Genomic DNA, 10285 nt, shown 5'->3' with positions numbered 1-10285 from the left:
CCTCCTTCATCTCACTCTGTGCCCTCCTTCATCTCACTCTGTGCCCTCCTTCATCCACACACACTCTGTGCCCTCCTTCATCTCACTCTGTGCCCTCCTTCATCTCACTCTGTGCCCTTCTTCATCTCACTCTGTGCCCTCCTTCATCCACACACACTCTGTGCCCTCCTTCATCTCCACCACACACACACACACACACTCTGTGCCCTCCTTCATCTCACTCTGTGCCCTCCTTCATCTCCACCACACACACACACACACTATGTGCCCTTCTTCATCTCACTCTGTGCCCTTCTTCATCTCACTCTGTGCCCTCCTTCATCTCACTCTGTGCCCTCCTTCATCTCACTCTGTGCCCTCCTTCATCTCACTCTGTGCCCTCCTTCATCTCACTCTGTGCCCTCCTTCATCTCACTCTGTGCCCTCCTTCATCTCACTCTGTGCCCTCCTTCATCTCACTCTGTGCCCTCCTTCACCTCCACCACACACTCACTCTGTGCCCTCCTTCACCTCCACCACACACTCACTCTGTGCCCTCCTTCACCTCCACCACACACACACTCTGTGCCTTCCTTCATCCACACACACTCTGTGCCTTCCTTCATCCACACACACTCTGTGCCTTCCTTCATCCACACACACTCTGTGCCCTCCTTCATCCACACACACTCTGTGCCCTCCTTCATCCACACACACTCTGTGCCCTCCTTCATCCACACACACTCTGTGCCCCCCTTCATCCACACACACTCTGTGCCCTCCTTCATCTCACTCTGTGCCCTCCTTCATCTCACTCTGTGCCCTCCTTCATCTCCATTCATCTCACTCTGTGCCCTCTGCATCCCGGGGACCAGGAAGAGGGGAAAAAAAAAATACTTACCAATCTGGCGGCGCCTGGGACCCAACATCCTCCTCCCTCCCGCCGCTTGTAACTGAATGTCGTCATGCCCGACGTTCAATGAGAAGCAAGGAGGAAGGATGCTGGGTCCTGGGCGCCGCCGGATTGGTAAGTTGGTTTTTTTTGGGGGGGTTTTTCCCTACCTGGCCGCGGCACCCACTTTGGGAACCGCTGCCCTATCCTATGAAGAGAGATAACCAGGATCCAGTTGTATGGTGTTTCCACTTATCTCCAGAGTTTCTAATTGTGTCTACATGAACACCAAATTGTGAAGTGCTTTCTGGCAGTTAAGTACCAGTCCATGGGTACTGTATATGCATTTTCCTTGTCCCTTATACGTATATCCCTATTTTTGGTGTGTCAGATGCATAAAAGAGCCCCTATTGCTGACTCATAGGCAAATAGTTGTGTTAATTGTAGGATGGGGGGAGAGGTTAAGGGCAGATACAGAAAATATTTGGAGGGAAAAATGCTTAACTTGGATTTAAATATAAGTTTAAAATGTCTAGCAAAAAAAGTGTTGCCTTCAAGTAGAACAACAGTTACACAATGAGGGGTACGTGTTTTTTTTAAACTTCGTACATATTTTGGTAAAGGAACACATCCAGACCAGAGGAGTTTTGTTGGCATTATAATTAAGTAGGTTGCCTGTTGCAATAAAACAAGCAAAAACACACTGTTTTCTATGTTTCTGTTGATGCTTTTTTATTAACACAGATTGTGCGACCAGGGACAGAACTACCCTGGCATCAGCGCAAGAGTGCTTTGGGTCCCTGCAGCTCTAAGGGATCCCATTCCCACTAGGAGGTAAAGGTAAAGAGTTACAGAGATCCATCCAGGATCGGCTCTGTCCCAGCTACATTCATCATCATCATCATCATCATCATCATCATCATCAGCTATTGCACCACTAATTCCACAGCGCTGTACAGAGAACTCGCTCACATCAGTCCCTGACCAATGGAGCTCTCAGTCTAAATTCCCTAACATGTACACACACAGACAGACTAGGGTCAATTTTGATAGCAACCAGTATGTTTTTGGAGTGTGGAAGGAAACTGGAGCACCCGGAGGAAACCCATGCAAACACGGGCAGAGCATACAAACTCCACCCAGATAAGGCCATGGTCAGGAATTGAATTCATGACCCCAGTGCTGTGAGGCAGAAGTGCTAGCCACTAGGCCACCGTGCTGCCCATTGTCTCACACTGTGGGGTGGAGGCACATGTTACACGGGTTCATCTGTAGCCAACGTCATGAGACTCCATCTCACATAGGAGCAGTGGGCAGTCAGACTGATCTGACATTAAGTAGTTAATGCTACCCTGAGGGCCCCAGCTCCCATGGTCATCTGATAGTTACCAGATTGTTTATTATTTATTTAGTGCCTACATATTATGGAGAACTGTACAAAGAATATATAATCATTCACATTAGTTCCTGCCCTATTTGAGCTTGCAATCTATATTCCATACCATATAGACATACACACTAGGGTTATTTTTGTTAGAAGCCAGTTAGTCTTCCAGTATGACTTTGTAGTGTGGAAGGAAACCAAACTACACAGATGAAACCCACAGAAACATGGGGAGACGATACAATCACATAGGTCCCTGGCCAGAATCAAACCCATGACATCGCTTTCTCCCTCAGTATCGGAGTCACTGGGACCGGCGCCACACAAGAGGCTAAGGACATGTGACCTGTATCACTAGTCAGTGAGCCTATGAACAGTTTCTAAATTATGTATGACCTCACTGAGACTGCTGTCAGCAGGTAATCAGTCAGCCTGGCCAGTGCCCAGATAAAATATCTACAAATCCTGGATGATGATGAATGGAGGAAGAGGGGCACGGACAGGGTTTTGGAGTGGCTGCTGTGTATTGGGTGGTGTTTTTGGAGGGATTAATGTGTAATATGAGGTGACACAGGTTGGGTGGTCTGTGTAATTTTGGGTTGGTGACTGCAGCGGACAGAGTCTCTCTGTAATGTATGGAGGGCCTATGTGTAATATGAGTGGATCATGGAATCGTGGGCATGAGGCACTTAGAGAGTATGTAATGGGGCACAGCCCCTGGGCGCAGTGCCAGAAATACACCACAAAATATACTAAGCTATAGTTTCCAATTATAGTGAAACCAGTGTGTGCTCAATCTCCAAAACATTCTCTACGCCCAAGAACAAAGGTATACAGGTTTTATTTTCTAAATTTGTATGTCAAATCTACAAGTCATAAGAATACAAATGTAGTTTATTTGTGACAACCAGTGAGATGTAACCTGTTTGTTGTGGAGAAAATGTGCCGCCTCATCTTCCATTAGGGCTCAAGACTCGTCTGTCTGCAAGTGGGAACCTCTGATCCAGAAATGGCAGCAGTGTATATCACTTGCTGAAATGATGAGGAAAGGACGATGGTCACAAAAATATAAGGAGACGGTTTATCCTTTAGGTTATCACCATGGTACACGTCATAAGAATACAAATGAGGAAACTTTATTTTAGGCAAACAACTCAATGTTATGCATGGTGGCATGGAGAAATGTGCCACCGCTCTGCCCATTCGCTACAGCGTCTATGTGAACGTGACAGCCTCAGTGGACTTATACCATTTGGCTTAAATTAGTGTGCCCTATCTGTAGGTGGGAGCATCCAAGGCATGGATTAACGTAACACTGACAGCACACAGTATGATGATCCTCATCGTGACAAGTATGGAACAATTGATTTGCTGTCAAGTTACCCCGGCCCTCAGACTGGATGCAGGGAATTACTTCAGGGTGAGAAGTCCCCATCTGTAGGCATATGACCATGGATGGACTGGAACTATATTAATGTATAAACATGGCTTTGATTTACAGACTCTATTTAGCGGTGAACGCTGCAAGTAGTATTCCGCTGATATTTCTTTGTCCTATCTCGAACTGCTAAACAGTGATGGTAAATCAAATATTAGTTGTCTACAAGTAATTTCTACTAATGGGTAAGAAAGTTATCTTTATGGATGAAAAAATATCAGACTGGCAGTCCCAACACTTAATATACAATAATATAAGTAATATATAGGTGAACTAAAATATTTAGCTGACAGGTGATAATGAGGAGAACCTGTCTATTAAGGTGGATGAGCAACATAAAGTAGTAAACAATAAAACAACAAATACATTGTGAACTACAATTGTATTTAATTTATACAACAGTTTAAAAAGAATGGCAGCTTCCCCTTAAATGTTTGATAAACACAGATCACAGGTGATACATGGCTTTCAATGATCTTTGTGTGCTATCCTTAATTATGTTCAGCCAGGCTGTGCTGTAGTGGATGGGATTGAAAGACCTGAACTGTTATAGCTTCCTTATATTCAGCCGACAGCCTACACAGTTGTTAAGGTAAGTAACATTTCATTTATAATGTGGTTTTGGTAAAGATGCAGCAAATCATGCTGTAGTAAATACACAATTATAAATAAAAATATCAACACTTTGCAAAATTATTTACCTTTTCACTCATGTTTACCTGTATCACTCGATTCACTGCTCTCTCTGGTTTCCTCTGCTTGTTCAATCATGTAAAACTAGACACATACAATATACATGCTGTATTTAATCCAGAAGTATATCTACAATTATTACAATATAGGTATACAACAGGCATTTGAACCAATATACCATATGAGCTTTGCAGCAGGTGTGTGTGAAATAAATATATATATATATATATATATATATATATATATATATATATATATATATATATATATAGTTTTAAAAGGCTGATTTGTTACAACACTAAAGTATTTAAAGAGAACCTGCTACTAGGTTTGGGAATTTATGTATTTGAAAAAGGGACAATGATAATATAATAGCATACTATGTATATTAATAGGTCAACTTGGTTTGTAAGCTGAACTGCAATACTGCACTACGCTCCCTCCCCCCATACAGCTCCCCTGACTTGCCAGTGATGGTGAAGTAGGGGAACTCTGACATATGGAAGAAATAGATTCAGCAGAGCACATAGTGCAGTATGAACTATTGAGTGGAGCTAATTATAATCACTCTCCTCAGGGCTGGATTAACCAGAGGTCTAACTGGGCTATAGCCCAGGGGCCTCGGGCATCCAGGGGGCCCTTCAAAGTTTTCAGCAGCATTATTGATCGGTCCGGGGGTGGGGGCGCCGCCAGCCCGATCAATGCTGCTGAGCAAAGTCAGTTCAGTCCTCCGTCCCTGGCGCTCAGTAATCTGTTTACTGAGGAGATCTCGCGAGTGAACTCTCGCGAGATCTCCTCAGTAAGGAGCTTACAGCGGGCCGGGGACGGAGGACTGAACTGACAGGTAAGTGCTTGGGGGGCGGGGGGCTCACATTGGGGGCCTCACGGGGGAATGGAGACGCCCTTAGCCCAGGGGCCTCCATTCCCTTAATCCGGCCCTCACTTTCCTAGACAAACAGAGGAACACCATAATTATTAGTGAAAAAGGCATAGCTAAATAAGAAGACATTCCTCGGCAGGGTGACCTGTTCTCTCCAAGAATGAAAGGGTTGTATGTTAAATAACTTAGGGATGCACTGGAACTATGTCATAATAGATTCCATTGAATATAGAACTGGAAGTCCTAATTTGCATATTAAAATTAAGCAGGAGTGGTCTGAACTCTATGTTAGTGGTTCTTGATGAGTCAGGAGTAAGTCCAACTAAAAAGCACAAAAAGCAGTTTTTACAAGAGAGCATGCACATCTATTACAGGCACATCTATTAATCTATGTCTCAGACTGAGACGTATTTCCCACTTATGCTACTCTATGCTTAGAGTGGTGGAACAGGGGAGGTGGTAGGTGTGGTAACACTCCTTACACAATATGCTATAGGAGATGTATCTGTTCTGGCTCCTTCCCTCTTGGTGTAAGATCCATGCTGATGATCATCATCACGGATGTTCTTGTGTATGAAAATAAAGTGCTCTTCATCCTCGCCCACCATTAATCAGCCCTAGTGCTGCCAGCCTAGACTGGTAGTAGCAAAATCCAGAGGACAAAATCTATGCTGGGAGTAGATTAAAAATTACACTTAAGGATTAAAAACTATGGGGCCAAAAGAAGCGTCAGAACTGCATTCCTGTGTGCCTCAGCACAAATTAAACACTGCTCAATACCAATCACATGCCATCATTTATACCACTGAATGCCCTCGCCCCTTTTCTCAGTTCTTCAGCCAAAACCTGTCAAAAGCAGAAGGAAGTGTGTGCAACCTCTTTAAATGTCCCTCTTATACATTTTTATAAAATCAGTGGGTGCTCTCATTGTTGAGATACTACACCTACCAGAATAATTCCAAAAATAAGGATAAAATCGCATTTCCTTAAACTTCTGGGTAAGATTACTTTATTTTACAAAACTAATTTCACAATGCAAACAAAATGTTGCTGTAAACCAGGAGCAACCAAACAAAGACTAAAAACCAAAGATTATCTACAGAAACCACAAAGAGCCAACTTTACCTTTTATAAATATGTTGTCACATAAATATACAGTGTACACACATACACTGAAAATATAACAACATTTATAATATCTTGATAAGCAAAATAGAAATATCCAACATTGCCAAATGTTTACAATAATCATCTGCACCTCACTGCTCTTAAATCACTGCTTACAATCTCTTCATAGGAGCTCATGCTGCTACTGCATCCACAATCGCTGTGGAGAGAACTGTTGGAAGTGGGGATTAAAAAGACCTCCCCACATGCCCATCAGTCTCCGCACATGCTACCAGACCTCACCACATCACTTAAATGCCATTGGATCTCTGCACCTGTGCCTTATACACACATCAGCCTCCCCATGTGCCACCAGATCTCACCACATGCACCTTAAATGCGATCAAACCTCCCCACATGCCATAAGTCTGCTCACATGCCCCATACATGCTATCAGACTTCCTCAAATGCCCCGCCACAAGCCAATAGACATCCCCAAATGCCATCAGGTCTCCGTACATGCCCATCAGTCTCACCACATGCCTTGAGATCTTACATGCCCGTTACTTACCTCTCACACCTCCCATACTTACCTGCTGAAGGCCCCACAGAAGAAGGACGAAGAGTACACTACACCCTCTTCTCCTCCTTCCTTGATTGGAATGTCTGTGACACTGTGACCTCTTTGCGTTGTGCAGAGTAGGGAACATGTTACCGCTGTTCCTAGTCATTTGAGCAGCTGACTGTTCCATTCTGCTTCTGCTGGCACCCAGAGCACTGTGCTTCGATCATGCTCCCGGCTAGGAACCGCATTTCAAAGCACAAAGAGCTGCATGTGGCTTAAGAGCCACTAGTTGGCCACAGATGCTGTAAATAGTACATTTTGAGGCTGAAATGCAAGGGCTATAGTAACATATACAGTTCATTGCAGTTAAACCCTAGATGGCACCAGAATACACACTTATTCTCAGCTTCTCACAAGTAAGCATATGCCCCCATCTACCACAATGAATACCCCTGTCCATTATCAAACACTAGCTCCAGGTGACAGCTGTCAGAAAGCAGTTCACAATGACAGCTACAAACACCTCTCAATTTTAATCAGCACTCTGCTAAGAACAGCAATCTAGCTAGTCACCTCACCTACACTACTGCACATACTTACCAACTCCCGGAGAGGGGAGGTGACTGGAGGGCGGGAGGGGGCGGGATGATGCCAATTGCGTCATTTGGGTCCCCCCGTAAAACGTAATTCACATCGCGGGGGCGGGGCCAAAATGACACGATTGGCCTTGCCCCGCCCCCTCCGCCCTCCAAAATGGCGTGATTCGCCGAGAATCCCATCACCATTTACAGAATGTCTAATTATGGGCCCTCTAATCTTGTGCGTTCAAGGAAAATATCCTATGTGCTGGACTGGGGGGCAGGGGGCATATGCCCCCTGGGCCAAACAAAAAAGGATGATTTTGGGCCGGTCCATAGTCCATACATGGTGGCTGGCCCCTCCCCCAGGACCAGACACCTTCTCCGATTGACCGCGGATCCTAACGATCCGTCCCCTCTCCCTTCCTTCTACTATGTGATATGCTCTCAATTGCTGTCACATGGGACGTGCACCACGTGACAGGTGCCGACCAATGTATAAGAGACTACACAGCGCGTGGGCAGATGGAGCTAGGTAAATAGGCCAGTATACTAAATGTGCGTGTGTGTCAGCAAATGAATGTAGTGTGTGTGATTGGGCCAGTATACCAAATTAATGTGCGTGTGTGTGGGGGGGGGCCACTAAATGAATGTAGTGTGTGTGTGTGGGGGCCAGTATACTAAATGAATGTGTATTTGTGTGTGAGGGGGCCAGTAAATGAATGTAATGTGTGTGTGAGGGAGGGGGTCTTAATTTAGCCGTGGGGGGTAATTATTGTGCTGTTTTATATTGTGGGGTTACTTTAATGCTGGATTGGTTTGGGAGCTATTGATTGTGGGGCTGTTTGGGAAAAATGAGGTCTATTTTATTAAATGTGATTATGAATTATTTAATGCCTGGGATTGTTGTGGAAAATTGTTATATTTATTAAACGTAAATGCTATTTAATTTATTGCTGGGGTTATTTGGAGGGGGGGAATGTTTATTTATTAAATGTTTATGCTATTTAATGTCGGGGCTAGTTGGAGGGAAATAGATTTATTTATCAAATGTAAATACTATTATTTTAATATTTTGGCTGGAGGGAGAGCTAATTATAAAACGTGGGTGCTATTTTGATTTAACACCGGGGCTGGTTGGAGTTTTCTAAATTTCATGTACCCATTTTTTTTTTTTTTTTATCAAATAGGGTCCCCAACATTCCAGGATCCAGACAAGCAGCAACTGATCTAAAGACACCAGCAGCCACAGGTGTTGAAAATGACAAGAATAGGTAGGAAAGAGAAGGGGGTATATTTACTAAACTGCGGGTTTGAAAAAGTGGAGATGTTGTCTATAGCAACCAATTAAATTCTAGTTATCATTTGTTTAGTACACTCTACAAAATGACAACTAGAATCTGATTGGTTGCTATAGGCAGCATCTCCACTTTTTCAAACCCACAGTTTAGTAAATAAACTACCCTTTAAGGATGGGCCGCTACTGATGGACCAGTGCTATGTGCTTGCTCCCCCGGACTAAACTCTGCCAGCCAGCCCCTGGCGCTGGTTTAATTAAAATGGCCCTTTCATAGCTGTGTTTTTAAGACCATGGGATAAATGTCAAACTCTGGGAGTTTGACATTTACCCCATGGTCCGTTTTAAATATGGCCATGAAATCGCCCGGAAATCATAGATTTGACAAGTTTAATACCTTTACCCCCATATGTGTAATGACGTGTATTGCCCCTCTTATCTGACCCTGAACTGCCTATTAATGAAGAAATTCTGACAGAGAGTAATCTGTGTAAACATTCCTTAATCACTCTTAAGATACTGTAATTTTAACTCATATTATGGCAGTTGCAACAATCCTACCACACTACCTCACTTTTTACCAGAGTTACACTGTCATTTATCCTTAGAATAATGTATCAGACATGCAGTCTTGACAATTTTAATAGTACAGCCTGAATAAAAGCTTAATTGCAATCTTATTAACTCACATACCATTATTCCGAATAGCAAGCTATAAAACAGTACCCTTCCCTCTCTGTATAAATGCCCAAGACATTATTTAACTTAGCGGTTGATGAGGGCAGAAGTTCTTGTGTCTCTGAGCTCATATGATCATTCAAAGCCAATGTGCTGAACACTGACAGCTTCATGATGTCACAGGTAGGTTCTCAGAGCAGCAGACATGCCCATTCTAGTACATGTGCTATTCATACTCTCATTAATACTCATGAATATTCATAGCTGCCCAGAAGATGGTTAACTTCATATTGGCATGTAAGATCTTGAGTATAGAAAAAAAAACTGTACAGCTGTAACACATAGTAAATGTGAATATGTATTCTCTGATATCTGTTTAATGTGTAATTATGTGAGAAAATAGGTACTTTTTAAAGTCTTTTTTTAAAAATATTTTTGTGTCAAAAAATCACTGAGGACTTTGTGTTTTGTGCATCATTTTCTTTACAGCACATTTTAGTATGAGCTATAGTGTTAAGATGCAGTTCAGTCTAATGAAAATTACTTTACTGCAAACTGTATAACTTTAAATAATAATTGTCCATGATATTCTTAATTCCGCAATGTTATGTAATTAGATATGGGTTTTTTTCACAATATAAATAACATTGAATTGCACCAATCTATGCACCTAGATCTCACAATAACATAAAGCCGCCTTAACTGAATGATGCAAAGAGCTGAAATCATAAATCCTGTTGAGACTCCTGTGTTTATTACGGATGTTTACAACATGGCTTTTGTCAAGAGAATCC

This window comes from Mixophyes fleayi, chromosome 1 (assembly GCF_038048845.1).
Source record: "Mixophyes fleayi isolate aMixFle1 chromosome 1, aMixFle1.hap1, whole genome shotgun sequence".
Classification (NCBI taxonomy): Eukaryota; Metazoa; Chordata; class Amphibia; order Anura; family Limnodynastidae; genus Mixophyes; species Mixophyes fleayi.
This window is presented reverse-complemented; position numbering follows the sequence as displayed.